Here is an 18,315-nt window from a genome sequence, read left to right as displayed (position 1 = left end):
TCAGTCAATTTACCGGGTTAAATAAAAGTGTGTGTTGTTGTTACTGGTTTAAATATATCCATATATGGGTCTTGCTTTTGTTTTTCCTTTTCTGCATCCCTCACTCTGACAGTCATCCCACTGTCATAGCTCATTTTAATCTTCTCTTTCAGCCTGCTCCTGCATGGTCAGTGAAAGAAAGGAATGGAGAGAGGAGAGAGGAGGATGAGAGGAGTTAATGAGAAAACTGCTTGCCTACTGCACAGCTAAACTAAGCTGTACTGACCACCCACCTGCCCTCATGTCTCTTTAGCCATGACTCCTCAAACACTCAACACCCCTCACCCAGTCACTCAGAAAGCACAGATTCATCAGTTTTTTCCCTCACTCACCTGAGACCAGATATTATATGGCTTTAAAGTGTAAGGTTTCTAGCCCACCTCCCACAGGTAACGAGACTGTGCTGCATTGTCCCAAAGGTACTCCACCGCGGCAGATCTGCTTAGACACTAACATGATAAATACATACTGTACCTGGGCACATTATCCTTTACACAAATAGATCATGTGTGTAGGAAAATGCACAATATACAGGTCACTTGTGAAGCAGATGTGTGCCGAGCAAAGAACGAAACGCTAACTATAAAAACAACAGCCAAATTAATGATTATTAATGATGATAATCATCATTATCATCCAAGCAGAGAGAAAATAAAGTTTCAACAATCGATATGGTGGCTTTATTTGCCAACTTTGTGTCCACGACATGCAGAGCACAGAGTTTTCCGATGCTGCCAAGTATTTAAACCAATAAATTGATTAACACCTGTAAATGAATTACAAATAAGTGCATCATTATGTGTGAAGTCGGAGATTTTACCTGTTGTGTATTTTTTATTTAAAAAAAATGATAATTAATTTTAAAAAATGTACCCCTTTTTCTCCCCAATTTCGTGGTATCCAATTGTTGTAATTGCTACAACTCCCGTACGGGCTCGGGAGAGACGAAGGCTGAATGTCATGCGTCCTCCGATACACAACCCAACCAGCCGTACTGCTTCTTAACACAGCGCGCATCCAACCCGGAAGCCAGCCGCACCAATGTGTCGGAGGCTACACCGTGTACCTGGCAACCTTGGCTAGCGCGCACTGCGCCCGGCCCGCCACAGGAGTTGCTGGTGCGCGATGAGACAAGGAGATCCGTACCGACCAATCCCATCCCAAGGCCAATTGTGCGTCGCCCCACGGACCTCCCGGTTACGACAGAGCCTGGGCGCGAACCCAGGGACTCTGATGGCACAGTTGGCGCTGCAGTACAGCGCCCTTAACCACTGCGCCACCCGGGAGGCCCACCTGTTGTGTATTTAACCCTCTGTTTCCCCTCATGTCTCTGTCAGAGATTGTTTTATTGTCAGTGTTGTTTATTGTTGTGTTGGTGCGCGACGGGTCCTCGTACCCATGTTTGTTCATGTTCACTTTTAGTGTTATGGAGCATGTTCCGTGGACATTTATTAAAAGACTCCATTTACACTACATTTTGACTCTCCTGCGCCTGACTTCCCCGCCACCTATACACACGACGCTGACAGAAAACCTGGTTCAGTCTGCTTTCCACCAGACACTGGGAGATGAATTCACAGCTGCCGATGGATTTTAAAGAACTGATTGGGTCACTAATTGACACCAACAAATGCCCAATAATATCTGTCCCTCTGCCCTCCCTAAATCGTGGCATTGAACGGTTCAGGAGACTTTTAGCCCTCCATAACTGGCTACGAGACTATTGCAGCTCTGTGGGTGTAACATTTATTGACAATTTTGATACCTTCAGGAAATAAAGCTTGTATTATAAGGAGGATGGGACCCACCCAAATCATTTGGGTTTACTGGATCCTTTCACAGCATTATAAGGCTACGTTGAGACAATGACTTATCAATGACCAAAGCCCAGCTCATGTATTCCCTACCATTGTGTCGCTGAGTTGACATAATGTAAGTAACCTAATTTATGTCCCTCTGACTGCCCTGAATGCCTCTGCTGATCCTACAGCTATTGTATGCAGTAATCATATGCCTATGAACCAGAGTTATACTGTTAGCACTGAGGTGGTGTGCCCTAGCAGGAAGTCCGCTGTGTGCAGCTCAACCTGCATTAACATAAATAACCTGAGCATGTTTACCTCTGCTAATCTTCCCAGTAAAGCAATAAAAACAATCAAGCATCCCAGAAAAGTGTTAAAAATAGCCCAAGTTAACATATGTAGCTTAAGAAACAAGGTTAATGAAATCAATAATTTTCTTGTAACAGAAGACATTCATATTCTGACAATCTCTGAAACTCACTTAGATAATATCTTTGATGATACAGTGGTAGCAATACACGGTTATAACATCTACAGAAAATACAGAAATGCCAAAGGTGGAGGTGTGGTTGTTTATTTTCAGAACCACATTCCTGTTAAGCTTGGAGCGGGTCTCATGTTAAATACTGTTGAAGTAATATGGCTACAGCTTCATCTTCCTCACTTAAAACCCATTCTGGTGGGAAGCTGCTATTGACCACCAAGTGCTAACAGTCAGTTTCTGGATAATATATGTGAAATGCTTGATAATGTATGTGATATCAATAGAGAGGTATATTTTGTGGGTGATTTAAATATTGACTGGCTTTCATCATGCTGCCCACTCAAGAGAAAGCTTCAGGTTATCAATCAACCTACCAGGGTAGTTACAAACAACACAGGAATTAAGTCATCAACATATATTGATCGCATCCTTACTAATGCTGCAAGAAATAGAGTTAATAAAATATTGACTAAATAAACAACTAAAAAAATTATAAAAAGTAACACAATAAAATAACAATAACAAGGCTACATACAGGGGGTACCGGTACCGAGTCAATATGCGGGGGTACAGGTTAATCGAGGTAATTTGTACATGTAGGTAGGGGTGAAGTGATTATGCAAAGATTATAAACAGCGAGTAGCAGCAGTGTAAAAACAAAGGGGGGTCAATGTAAATTGTCCAGGTGGCCATTTGATGGCTATAAACTGTACAACTGGCGACCGTGTCAGCGTGTATGAGCCCGGCCTGCCACAGGAGTCGCTAGAGCAGAGTTCCTAATCCGGACGACGCTGGGCCAATTGTGCGTCGCCTCACAGCCCAGGATCGAACTCAGATCTGTAGTGACGCCACAAGCACTGCAGAGCCTTAGACCGCTGTGCCACTCGTGAGGCCAAAGTCAGCAAACTTAATGATGGTGTTGGAGTCATGCAAAAAGGCTTACTCCGCTCCATCATTCATTGAATTGAATCATCATGATTCAAACTAGTTTTTTTCAGAGTTCCCAGTTGTCTTGAAAGCACCATAAGTCCAAAGAATGTCAGACTTTGATGTCAAAATTTGCACACGAAGGACCGCCGCGCCAACTTCCTGTTCAAGTGACCACAGCACAACAAGGTGAGTCCAAAAATGTCTTGTATGCTGCTGCATAAATAATGTAATAGGCCAGGGAGGTATTTATACTGTAGCTAAGAATGTAATACTAACTGCATGTTGTGTAGTAAGCTGTTAGTAGGCCATGTGCCTCGCCCTAATAATTTTCCCCTCATAATTTCGCCTACTGTTCTGACTTGGTGGTGTTTGCCTGCTTTAGATAAATGTCATCATTGAATATTGTAAGAGCTTTCATTGTCTGCTTATATGCCCCTTTTATTTATCCTACAGTTCTGACTTGGTGTACAGGGAGAATACTGTAAGAACGGCCCATGTCCTGAATTCTGTTGCTGTACATTTCAAAAGTGCTGAACAAATAGTTATATTGACTATGTCCATCCTAGCTCGCTCATTATTGTCTTAATCAAAATAACGGATTGCCTCTTACCCGCTCGCCGTCCCCTAATGGCATATTTTGTACATCTCAATTGTCAGTAGAAACCACATTTGTTTAAGCAAGTTAGCCACATCAGCTATGTTTTTTTTAAAGACAGTAAATGAGGCTGAATAAACTGTTTCGCTGCCAGACAATCCTCTGCTGATAGCCAGGTGTAGCAGTGGTAAGGTGTTGGGACTGTTTTGGGGACTCTGCTGTTGGGACAGCTTTACGTAGGCCCTAACAGTTTGTGGGCACCGTTTGCTGGCATGTATCTAAAACATATATTTTTTTTTTTACCCCACCAAGATTTACATGCTAAAATCGCCACTGCTGCCCATAGATATTTAAGTCAAAACTGTAACTCGGCCACACTGGAACATTCACCGTCTTCTTGGTAGGATACTCCAGTGTAGATTTGTCCTTGTGTTTTAGGTTATTGTCCTGCTGAAGGGTTAATTAATCTCCCAGTGTCTGAGATTTTTTATCCTGAAAAACTCCCCAGTCCTTAACTATTACAAGGATACCCATCACACACACAAGATGGCGCCGACAGAGATGGTCGCCTCACTTCACGTCCTTAATTAGATTTTTTATGTATTATGTCTTACATTGTTAGCCCAGAAAATCTTAAGTATTATTACACACAGCCGGGAAGAGCTATTGGATATAAGAGCAACGAGAACTTACCAACATTACGACCAGGAACATGACTTTCCCTGAGGGGATCCTTTGTTCAGACCTCCACCCTGGACATTGGATCTAATCCCAGAGGCCGACCCAAAACAACCTTGTTGCCACTGGAAGAGGCAGGCGGAGTGGCCTCCTGGTCAGACTTAGAAGGTGAGCACACCAGTCTCTAGACAACAAGATGGATGAAATTAGGGCACAAGTTGCCTTCCAGAGAGACATCAGAGATTGTAACATTCTCTGTTTCATGGAAACATGGCTCACTCGGGATATGTTGTCGGAGTCGGTACAGCCACCAGGTTGCTTCATGTGTCGCACCGACAGAAACAAACATCTCTCTGATAAGAAGAAGGGCGGGGGTGTATGCCTCACGATTAATGACTCATGGTGTAATCATAACAACATACAGGAACTCAAGTCCTTTTGTTCACCTGACCTAGAATTCCTCATATTCAAATGCCGACCGCATTATCTCCCAAGAGAATTCTCTTTGATTATAGTCACAGCCGTGTGTATCCCCCCCGAGCAGATACCTTGACGGCCCTGAAAGAACTTCACTGGATGGCAAAATTGCCCTCGCAAGAAGCATGTGTTTCAGACATAAGGAAGTGGATGGCTGCCTCCTAATTGTCCCTAGAATTTCTAAGCAAACAGCTGGAGGCAGGGCTTTCTCCTATAGAGATCCATTTTTATGGAATGGTCTGCCTACCCATGTAAGAGACGCAAACTCGGTCTCAACATTTAAGTCTTTACTGAAGACTCATCTCTTCAGTGGGTCATATGATTGAGTGTAGTCTGGCCCAGGAGTGGGAAGGTGAACGGAAAGGCTCTGGAGCAACGAACCGTCCTTGCTGTCTCTGCCTGGCCGGTTCCCCTCTTTCCACTGGGATTCTCTGCCTCTAACCCTATTACAGGGGCTGAGTCACTGGCTTACTGGGGCTCTCTCATGCCGTCCCTGGGAGGGGTGTGTCACTTGAGTGGGTTGAGTCACTGATGTGATCTTCCTGTCCCCCCCTTGGGTTGTGCCGTGGCGGAGATCTTTGTGGGCTATACTTGGCCTTGTCTCAGGATGGTAAGTTGGTGGTTGAAGATATCCCTCTAGTGGTGTGGGGGCTGTGCTTTGGCAAAGTGGGTGGGGTTATATCCTTCCTGTTTGTCCCTGTCCGAGGGTGTCCTCGGATGGGGCCACAGTGTCTCCTGACCCCTCCTGTCTCAGCCTTCAGTATTTATGCTGCAGTAGTTTATGTGTCGGGGGGCTAGGGTCAGTTTGTTATATCTGGAGTACTTCTCCTGTCCTATTCGGTGTCCTGTGTGAATTTAAGTGTGCTCTCTCTAATTCTCTCTTTCTTTCTTTCTTTCTCTCTCTCGGGGGACCTGAGCCCTAGGACCATGCCTCAGGACTACCTGACATGATTACTCCTTGCTGTCCCCAGTCCACCTGGCCGTGCTGCTGCTCCAGTTTCAACTGTTCTGCCTTATTATTATTCGACCATGCTGGTCATTTATGAACATTTGAACTTATTGGCCATGTTCTGTTATAATCTCCACCCGGCACAGCCAGAAGAGGACTGGCCACCCCACATAGCCTGGTTCCTCTCTAGGTTTCTTCCTAGGTTTTGGCCTTTCTAGGGAGTTTTTCCTAGCCACCGTGCTTCTACACCTGCATTGCTTGCTGTTTGGGGTTTTAGGCTGGGTTTCTGTACAGCACTTTGAGATATCAGCTGATGTACGAAGGGCTATATAAATACATTTGATTTGATTTAGAAACAATATAACTTGAGGCTGCATTTATTGTAGCTGGTGATTTTAACAAAGCTAATTTGAGAACAAGGCTACCTAAATTCTACCAGCACAATGATTGTTGTACCCGCTCGAGCAAGACATTGGACCACTGCTACTCTAACTTCCGCGATGCATACAAGGCCCTCCCCCGCCCTCACTTTGGCAAATCTGACCATGACTCAATCTTGTTGCTCCCCTCCTGTAGGCAGAAACTAAAACAGGACTTTAGGTCTATCCAACGTTGGTCTGACCAATCGGATTCCACGCTTCAAGATTGCTTCGATCACGTGGACTGGGATATGTTCCGGGTAGCATCAGACAATAACATTGACGTATATGCTGACTCGGTGAGTGAGTTTATTAGGAAGTGCATTGGATATGTGGCATCCACTGTGACTATTAAAACCTTCCCTAACCATGATCCATGGATTGATGGCAGCATTCTCGCAAAACTGAAAGCTCCAACCACCATATTTAATCATGGCACGGCGACTGGAAACATGACCGAATACAAAAACGGTGTAGATATTCTCTCCGCAATGCAATCAAACAAGCAAGGCGTCAGTACAATCATGGATTACAAAAAGGAAACCATCACCGTCGCAGACATCGACGTCTCGCTCCCAGACAAACTAAACAACTTCTTTGCCGCGCTTTGAGGACAATATAGTACCACCGACACGTTCCGCTACCAAAGACTGTGGGCTCTCCTTCAACATGGCCAATGTCAGTAAAACTTTTAAACGTGTTAACCCTCACAAGGTGTTAACCCCCAGACGACATCCCTAGCAACGTCCTCGGAGCATGCGCAGACGAGCTGGCTGGTGTGTTTACGGACATACTCAATCAATCCCTTTCCCAGTCTGCTGTCCCCACATGCTTCAAGATGGCCACCATTGTTCCTGTTCCCAAGAAAGCTAAAGTAACTGAACTAAATTACTATTGCCCCATAGCACTCACTTCTGTCATGATGAAGTGCTTTAAGAGACTAGTCAAGGATCTTATCATCTTCACCCTACCTGATACCCTAGACCCACTTCAATTTGCTTACCACCCTAATAGGTCCACAGACAATGCAATCGCCATCACACTACACACTGCCCTATCACATCTGGACAAGAGGAATACCTATGTAAGAATGCTGTACATTGACTACAGCTCAGTATTCAACACCATAATACCCTCCAAACTCATCATTAAGCTTGAGACCCTGTGCAATTGGGTCCAGGACTTTATTATTATTATTTTTATTTTAGCCCCTTTTTCTCCCAATTTCGTCATATCCAATTGTTAGTAGTTTCATCTTGTCTCATCGCTACAACTCCCGTACGGGCTCGGGAGAGATGAAGGTCGAAAAGCCATGCGTCCTCCGAAACACAACCCAACCAAGCCGCACTGCTTCTTAATACAGCGAGCATCCAACCCGGAAGCCAGCCGCACCAATGTGTCGGAGGAAACACCGTGCACCTGACGACCTGGTTAGCGTACACTGTGCCCGGCCCGCCACAGGAGTCACTAGTGCGCGATGAGACAAGGATATCCCTACCGGCCAAACCCTCCCTAACCCGGACGACGCTAGGCCAATTGTGCGTCGCCCCACGGACCTCCCGGTCGCGGCCGGCTGCGACAGAGCCTGGGCACGAACCCAGAGTTTCTGGTGGCACAGCTAGCACTGCGATGCAGTGCCCTAGACCACTGCGCCACCCGGGAGGCTGGTCCTGGACTTTCTGACGGGCCGCCCCCAGGTGGTGAAGCTAGGAAACAACATCTCCACCCAGCTGATCCTCAACACTGGGGCCACACAATGGTGCGTTCTCAGCACTCTCCTGTACTCCCTATTCGCCCATGACTGTGTGGCCATGCACGCCTCCAACTCAATCATCAAGTTTGCAGACAACACTACAGTGGTAGGCTTGATTACCAACAACGATGAGACAGCCTACAGGGAGGAGGTGAGGGAGTGTGGTGTCAGGAAAATAACCCTTCACTCAACGTCAACAAAACAAAGGAGATGATCGTGGACTTCAGGAAACAGCAGAGGCAGCACCCCCCTATCCACATCAACGGGACAGTAGTGGAGAAGGTGTAAAGTTTTAAGTTCCTCGGCGTGCACATCACATACAAACTGAAATGGTCCATCCGCACAAACAGCGTGGTGAAGAAGGCGCAACAATGCCTCTTCAACCTCAGGAGGCTGTAGAAATTTGGCTTGTCACCTAAAACCCTCACAAACTTCTACAGATGCACAATCGAGAGCATTCTGTCGGGCTGTATCACCGCCTGGTTAGGCAACTGCACCACCCTCAACCGCAAGGCTCTCCAGAGAGTAGTGCGGTCTGCACAACGCATCACCGGGGGCAAACTACTTGCCCTCCAGGATACCAACAGCACCCAATGTCACAGGAAGGCCAAAAAGATCATCAAGGACAACAACCACCCGAGCCACTGCCTGTTCACCCCGCTATCATCCAGAAGGCGAGGTCAGTGCAGGTGCATCAAAGCTGGGACCGAGAGACTGAAAAACAGCTTCTATCTCAAGGCCATGTTAAACCGTCATCACTAACACAGAGAGGCTGCTGTCAACATACAGACTCAAATCACTGGCCACTTTAATACATGGATTTCATAATGGTATCACTAGTCACTTTCAATAATGCCACTTTAATAATGTTTACATATCCTACATTACTCATCTCATATGTATATACTGTATTTTATGCCATCTATTGCGTCTTGCCTATGCCGCTCAGCCATCACACATCCATATATTTATATGTACATATTCTTATTCCATCCCCTTACATTGTGTGTGTACAAGGTAGTCGTGAATTTGTTAGATTACTTGTTAGATATTACTGCACTGTCGGAAAGAGAAGCACAAGCATTTCACTATACTCGCATTAACATCTGCTAACCATGTGTATGTATGAAATTTGATCTGATTTGATGCAGCCACCATGATGCAGCCACCACTATGCTTGAAAATTTGGAGAGTGGTACTCAATAATGTGTTTTATTGGATTTGCCCCAAACATAAGACTTGTTTTGGAGTATTTTTTATTCTGTACAGATTTCCTTCGTTTCACTCTTCTCAAATAGGTTAGTATTGTGGAGTAACTACAATGTTGTTGATCCATCCTCAGTTTTATCCTATCACAGCCATTAAACTCTGTAACTGTTTTAAAGTCACCATTGGCCTCATGGTGAAATCCCTGAGTGGTTTCCTTCCTCTCCGGCAACTGAGTTAGGAAGGATACATGTATCTTTGTAGTGACTGGGTGTATTGATACACCATCCAAAGGGTAATTAATAACTTCACCATTCTCAAAGGAATATTCAATATTCATTTTTTTTCTTCCCCCATCTACCAATACGTGCCCTTCTTTGCGAAGCATTGAGGAATTGGAAAACCTCCCTAGTCTTTGTGGTTGAATCTGTGATTGTAATTCACTCCTCAACTGAGGGACCTTCTAGATAATTGTATGTGTGGGGTACAGAGATGAGGTAGTCATTCACAAATCATGTTAAACACTATTATTGCACACAGAGTCCATGCAAAGTATTATCTGACTTGTATTCAGTGGTGGAAAAAGAACCCAATTGTCATACTTGAGTAAAAGTATAGATACCTTAATAGAAAGTGAAAGTCACCCGGTAAAATACTTCTTGAGTAAAAGTCTGAAAGTATTTGGTTTTAAATATACTTAAGTATTAAAAGTAAATGTAATTGCTAAAATATACTTAAGTATCAAATGTATAAATAATTTCAAATTCCTAATATTAAGCAAACCAGACGGCACCATTTTATTTTTATTTATAGATAGCCACGGGCACACTCTTACACTCAGACATCATTTACAAACGATGAATGTGTGTTTAGTGAGTCTGCCAGATAAGAGGTTATTTTGATAAGTGTGTGAATTAGACAATTTTCCTGCATTCAAAATGTAACAAGTATTTTCTTATTATTTAGGAATGTAGTGAAGTAAATGAGAGTTGCAAAGAAAAATATTATATTATTAAGAAATATTAACCTCTTGATCCTAGACGCAGACGTCTCAAGTAGGCACCTGGAAATGCAAATGCGCTACGCTAAATGCTAAATGTACTCGTTAAAACTCAAACGTTCATTAAAATACACATGCAGGGTATTGAATTAAAGCTACACTCGTTGTGAATCTAGCCAACAAGTCAGATTTTTAAAATGCTTTTCGGCGAAAGCATGAGAAGCTATTATCTGATAGCATGCAACACCCCAAAATGCCTGAAGGCGACGTAAACAAAATAATTAGCGTAGCCGGCGCTACACAAAAACGCAGAAATAAAATATAAAACATTCATTACCTTTGACGAGCTTCTTTCTTGGCACTCCTATATGCCCCATAAACATCACTATTGGGTATTTTTTTCGATTAAATCGGTCCATATATACCCAAAATAGCCATCTATAGAAACTGTGTAATTCAGAAAAAAAAATTGTTTCAAAACGCTGCGTCATTTTTTAAAATTAAAAAAGTTGACGATAAACTTTCACAAAACACTTCGAAATACTTTTGTAATCCAACTTTAGGTATTAGTAAACGTTTATAATCTATCAAAATGATCACGGGGCGATGTGTATTCAATAGCTCCACGTCTTGAAATCATGGTCGGAAAACTTTTCTCCAAAACATCCTGTCGGAGACCGGAAGAAATGGAATCCCTCTCCTTTGTTTCCCGACAATGGCGACATCGTGTGGAAGCTGTAGGAATTGCATCCGTGTCCATATTTAATTTGGTGTCCTTTAAACAATACATGCAAGTGGCGCATGGATATTATTTTCAGCTTTCAGTGACCAGTTTTTCTTGCGCTTTTCGATGAAACACACGCTCTGTTATAGTCACAGCCGTGATTTAACCAGTTTTAGAAACTTCAGAGTGTTTTCTATCCACACATACTAATCATATGCATATACTATATTCCTGGCATGAGTAGCAGGACGCTGAAATGTTGCGCGATTTTTAACAGAATGTTCGAAAAAGTAGGGGGCAAGCTTAAGAGGTTTTAAGATGAGCAAAAGAACACCGACACTGGACAGAGGAACTCTGCCTTGAAGGCCAGCACCCCGGAGTCGCCTCTTCACTGTTGACGTTGAGACTGGTGTTTTGCGGGTGACTTGTTAAGCAAATTTTTACTCCTGAACTTATTTAGGATTACCTTAATAACAAAGGTGTTGAATATTTATTGACATTTCAGCTTTAATTTTTTATTAATTTGTAAACATTTCAAAAACATAATTCAACTTTGACATAAAGGGGTATTGTGTGTAGGCCAGTGACAAACAATCTCAATTGAATTATTTTAAATGCAGGCTGTACAATAACAAAATGTAGAAAAAGTCAAGGGGTGTGAATACTTTCTGAAGTATTGTACTGTAAATCAGATTTACAGAAACAATACAATCAGATTGTATTGTAAATCAGATTTTTTTTAAACGATTTCTTAAAACATGTTTTTATTTGGTCATTATGGGGTATTGTGTGTAGATGGGTGAGAGAAAAAAAAAATGTAATCAATTTTGAATTGTTGAATAGGTCAAGGGGTATGACTACTATCTAAAGGCACTGTACCAGACCTGCATTCAAATACATGTGTATTTGAGTATTTGTTATTTAATTACTTTTTTCTGTGTATTTGAGTATATTAAAATCCACAGCCCAGAGTATTTGAATGGTTCTTTTTATAATAATTTACCAAATTGTTTTTGAAATTTCAAATACTTATTTCAAATACTATTTTCAAATACCTGGGTTAAATGCATGGGAGTGTAGTTGAGCAAATGTATTTGAGCATTTTCAAGTTCTTTCCAAGTGCATTTCTAAATACATTCCACTATTAAACTACATGTATTTTCTTTCAAATAAAGGTTATCTGAATACTTGTTTTGAAATGCATTGATAAGAAATTGAAATACCTGAAATAGTATTTGAAACCAGGTCTGGTATCTACAGTAAGTGTGGCGTCAAAGTACATTTCTAACCTTCCTTTTACCATCCCTTTATTGTGCCACCATGTCAGTGATTTGTAGTCCTCCAGACCTACATTTCTCTGTCAGTTGCATCAGTTCACTAATGCACTCTCACATCACCACAGGGACGGTGCGCAATTTAAGGGGTATTCATTTTACGAATATATTTGATATGATCTTTTTTTAGCTTTACCACTAGTTGTTATGTTAGTCTGTCTGCTCATCCATCCTCATCTCTCTCTCTCTCATCTCAGTAAATTAACTGCTGGGCTAAGTCAACAGTGTGTGTTATGTTAGTGCACTCAACAGTGTGTGGATGTTAGTGCACTCAACAGTTTGTGGATGTTAGTGCACTCAACAGTGTGTGTTATGTTAGTGCACCCAACAGTGTGTGTTATGAACTTGGCTGCATACTCATGCCTTAGTCTCCTCTGACTATGCAAACACTGACACACTCACACTTCTACAAAAAGAGAATTCCCATGCATCTCCATGCATCTCCCCCGTCTCCAGCGCTCCCTCCCTCTTATTTTCATCTCCCTCTCTTTTCCACCGTCCACCAGATGGCTGACCCATCTGCTCCCTCTCTCTTTCCCTCTCTTTCTACCTCAATCTCTTTTTCCCATAACTCTGTGTTTCATACGATAGAAATCCATGATCTCCTGTACACAGAATCCTCCATCACTGTCTGGAGTTATTTACTTTCTCCAACTTGGTTTATCTTGGTACAAGGTGTATGTGGGTGGGTGTGTGCGTACTGTGCATGTGCCTGTATTTGGCCATACCCTGGTACACCTCAGGGTTATTTTGCTGTAATCAAAAATTAGTGGACTCCTAGCTCATCTCTGTCTTTGAGGCTCTGTCACTTTCCTTATATAGATAGCTAAAGGCCTACTGAGAGTCCTCTGACTGACAGGTGAGCAGAAGGCACCAGATACACTCATAGACGAGCAAGTACACACATTTTGTGATTTGATTTGACACACACACACACACACACACACACAAACAAACAGACACTCACACAGATACAGACACACACACATTCGGATACAGCCATACACACACACACACAGACACTCACACAGATACAGACACACACACACACGGATACAGAAATACACACACAATTAGCCCAAGGTTAAGGGAGGTACAGGATACTGATCATTTCCAACACATGCAGTGAAAGTCAACGAGGACATAGACAGAGAGACAGAGAGACAGAGAGACAGAGAGACAGAGAGACAGACAGACAGACAGACAGACAGACAGACAGACAGCGGACGAGAGAGAGAGAGAGAGAGAGAGAGAGAGAGAGAGACAGAGACAGAGAGAGAGACAGAGAGACAGACAGACAAACAGACAGAAAGACAGACAGACAGACAGACAGACAGACAGACAGACAGACAGACAGACAGACAGACAGGCAGACAGACAGCGGACGAGAGAGAGAGAGAGAGAGAGACAAGAAGAGACATCAATACACAGACATGAAAAACACAGACAGACATAACTATAAAACCAGAGGGTAGTGTGTACGGCCCAGTACATCAGCTTCCTGCCATCCAGGACCTCTATACCAGACTCCAGCCCAAAGTTTTCTGATCATTTTTACAAATAATATGCAGTACCAGCCAAAAGACTCACCTACTCATTCAAGGGTTTTTCTTAATTTTTCACTATTTTCTACATTGTAGAATAATAGTGAAGACATCAAAACTATGAAATAACACATATGGAATCATGTAGTAACCAAAAAACATTATTTAGGATAATAAATACAAACAGAGACATCTGTTTTTGCAAAAGAGCCCCTCAAATATGTTGTACAGTTTAATCGGGAATCATATTTAATTGGATCTGTAATTACTAAACAATACTTACATGTTATGAAATTTATTCTCATTAATAACAAGGTGAACACTAGGACAAATTCTGTTTAATCTGATGCCATTTTTGATGCCTCAGTTGGGCAGATACAAGTGCACAGTTTCATATCATCACATGTTCGTTGCGCAGAACTGTCAATGTGACAATGGCCCTGTCATGTGACAATGGCCCTGTCATGTGACAATCAGGATAATTACCACACCTGAAGGTGTTACGCAATTGGGTAGCTTGGACAATCAAATGGGTGGGTATTAAAAGGCATGCAATTACAATGTGTAATGACGCACAATGGCTGCTTTGGCACTGTTGGAAGATTTGGTGGATGGAATAATTCAGAGAGAGCGGATTTTCAGAGCAAATTTTCAGAAACCAGCTAGATTTACTGGCCAATGATGATGAGTGGCTTATGAGCTGGTTCCGATTACCAAGAGATGTTCTCTTGGATCTCTGTGCTGTAGTGGGCCCAGCTCTACAGAGAATCACCCGCAGAAACCAAGCCATGCCTGTCCCACTTCAACTCCTTGGCAACCTCGTTAGTAGCGTTGATGGTGTCTCTTTGCGTTTGCAGGACTGCATCTGTGAGGACACGGCTGCTGGAGGGTTGTGACACGAGTTGCAGTGGAGACACTATGGCTGGGCGCACTCACCTCCTGCTCAGCTGCAGCACCACCTCCTCAGTGGAACACTCACCTCCTGTTCAGCTGCAGCACCACCTCCTCAGTGGAACACTCACCTCCTGCTCAGCTGCAGCACCACCTCCTCAGTGGAACACTCACCTCCTGTTCAGCTGCAGCACCACCTCCCCAGTGGAACACTCACCTCCTGCTCAGCTGCAGCACCACCTCCCCAGTGGAACACTCACCTTCTGCTCAGCTGCAGCACCACCTCCCCAGTGGAACACTCACCTCCTGCTCAGCTGCAGCACCACCTCCCCAGTGGAACACTCACCTCCTGCTCAGCTGCAGCACCACCTCCCCAGTGGAACACTCACCTCCTGCTCAGCTGCAGCACCACCTCCCCAGTGGAACACTCACCTCCTGCTCAGCTGCAGCACCACCTCCCCAGTAGAACACTCACCTCCTGCTCAGCTGCAGCCCCACCTCCCCAGTGGAACGCTCACTTCCTGCTCAGCTGCAGCATCACCTCCCCAGTGGAACGCTCACCTTCTGCTCAGCTGCAGCACCACCTCCCCAGTGGAACGCTCACCTCCTGCTCAGCTGCAGCACCACCTCCCCAGTGGAACGCTCACCTCCTGCTCAGCTGCAGCACCACCTCCCCAGTGGAACGCTCACCTCCTGCTCAGCTGCAGCACCACCTCCCCAGTGGAACGCTCACCTCCTGCTCAGCTGCAGCACCACCTCCCCAGTGGAACGCTCACCTCCTGCTCAGCTGCACCACCACCTCCCCAGTGGAACGCTCACCTCCTGCTCAGCTGCAGCACCACCTCCCCAGTGGAACGCTCACCTCCTGCTCAGCTGCAGCACCACCTCCCCAGTGGAACGCTCACCCCCTGTTCAGCTGCAGCACCACCTCCCCAGTGGAACACTCACCTCCTGCTCAGCTGCAGCACCACCTCCCCAGTGGAACACTCACCTCCTGCTCAGCTGCAGCACCACCTCCCCAGTGGAACACTCACCTCCTGTTCAGCTGCAGCACCACCTCCCCAGTGGAACACTCACCTCCTGCTCAGCTGCAGCACCACCTCCCCAGTGGAACGCTCACCCCCTGTTCAGCTGCAGCACCACCTCCCCAGTGGAACACTCACCTCCTGCTCAGCTGCAGCACCACCTCCCCAGTGGAACACTCACCTCCTGCTCAGCTGCAGCACCACCGTCCCCGCTGGAACACTCACCTCCTGCTTAGCTGCAGCACCATCTCCCCAGTGGAACACTTACCTCCTGCTCAGCAGCAGCACCACCGACCCCGCTGGAACACGCAGCGACTAAAAACAATAGAAAATGTCAATTGTTTGTGTAAATAAATCTTTAAACACAACTTGAATGCATTTGGTTTGCTCTTTTCAAACGAGGGAATAATAATTACATACCTGGATCATCCGGTGTGTCTTGCATGTCCGTGTACCCCTCCATCTCTGTCACTACTCCACTCAGGAGGGATTCCCCTATAATACCAGCAAGTCGCTCATCAAGGGGGTTGAGCTCCGGTGTCCCCTTTCCCCCGCCCGTGGCACAAACATAAGGCTTTGCACCTTTTTGACTCCACTTTTATGTCGGACCACTTATTTTTTATTTCTGAGAGGGTCCAACCTTCTGAGCCAGCAGCATTCACAGTGTCCGCCACATGCTGCCACCAATGCTTTTTGGCATTTGTAATGCAGTGTCCACCAAACAATATATTTTTTTCATGCTTCAAACTCCCCTACAAAAACTTCCATTTCACACTAGGTGTAATTTCTTTTTTTTGCCTTTCTGTCAGGATTTTTCGTCATTGTCGTCATGCAGTCAGTATGGATTAATATTAATTAGGGGCGTTTCACTGACTATTTATAGGCAACCATGGGCGTTAAAAAGGATGGGACAAGACGCTCGCTCACGTGCGCCAAATTTCGAATTGATAGTGATTTATAAAGGGAAACCGGCGTGGGACGTGTGTGTGCAGTGTGTTAGAAATCCGAATATTTTTGTGGGTAGGCACTTCCTGTGTTTCATCCATATGCCACCTTTTCAGTGAATCCTCCGCACAGTTTTATAAATGAGGCCCCAGGCCATCTGATGCAGCACTCTTAATACTCTATTTATTGGTCAAATAACCCTTACACAGCTTCCCAATAGTCCCAATAAGCGCAAACCAGATGGGATGGCATATCACTGCAGAATGCTGTGGTAGCCATGCTGGTTAAGTGGGCCTTGAATTCTAAATAAATCACTGACAGCGTCAACAGCAAAGCACCCCCAGACCATCACACCTTTTCCTCCATGCTTCACGGTGGGAACTACACAAGCGGAGATCATCCGTTCACCTACTCTGCGTCTCACAAAGACACAGTGGTTGGAACCAAAAATCTCAAATTTGGACTCATCAGACCAAAGGACGGATTTCCACCAGTCTAATGTCCATTGCTTGTGTTCTTGGCCCAAACAAGTCTCTTCTTATTATTGGTGTCCTTTAGTAGTGGTTTCTTTGCAGCAATTCGACCATGAAGGCCTGATTTATGTGGTCTCCTCTGAACAGTTGATGTTGAGATGTGTCTGTGAAGCATTAATGCAGGCTGCAATTTCTGAGGCTGGTAAAGAACTTATCCTCCGCAGCAGAGGTAACTCTGGGTCTTCCTTTCTTGTGGCGGTCCGCATGAGATCCAGCTTCATCACAGCGCTTGATGGTTTTTGCGACTGCACTTGAAGAAACTTTCAAAGTTCTTGAAATGTTCCGTATTGACTGACCATCATGTATTAAAGTGACTAAGTTCAGGGCAGAGTACTGGGTGGAGGCTGGCTAGTGGTGAATATTTAACAGTATTATGGCCTTTAGATAGAAGCTGTTTTCAGTCTCTCAGTCCCAGCATTGATGCACCTGTAATGACCTCACCTTCTGGATGATAGCGGGGTGAACAGGCCTTGGCTCAGTTGATTGATGTACTTATCTTTTTGGCCTCCCTGTGACATCAGGAGCTGTAGTTGTCCAGAATGGCAGGCAGTGTGCCCCTGGTGATGCGTTTGGCAGTTTGTGAGGATCTTTGTGGCCAAGCCAAATTTCTTCAGCCTGAGGTTGAAAAAGGTGCTGTTGTGCCTTCTTTGCCACACTGTCCGTGTGGGTGGACCATTTCAGATTGTCAGCGATGTGTACGCCGAGGAACTTGAAGCTTTTCAGCTTCTCCACTATGGCCCCGTAGATGTGGTTATGGGCGTGCTCCTTCTGCTGTCTCCTGAAGTCTACAATCAGCTCTTTAGTTTGTTGACATTGAGGGAAAAGTTATTTTCCTGACACCACTCCGCCAGGGCCCACACCTCCTCACTGAAGGCTGTCTCATCATTGATGGTAATCAGGTCTACTACTGTTGTGTCATCTGCAAACTTGATGATTGAGTTGGAGGTGTGCGTGGCCATGCAGTCATGGGTTAACAGGGAGTACAGG

The sequence above is a fragment of the Oncorhynchus clarkii genome, chromosome 28 (genome assembly GCF_045791955.1).
Source record: "Oncorhynchus clarkii lewisi isolate Uvic-CL-2024 chromosome 28, UVic_Ocla_1.0, whole genome shotgun sequence".
Classification (NCBI taxonomy): domain Eukaryota; kingdom Metazoa; phylum Chordata; class Actinopteri; order Salmoniformes; family Salmonidae; genus Oncorhynchus; species Oncorhynchus clarkii.
Note: the sequence above shows the minus strand (reverse complement) of the source record.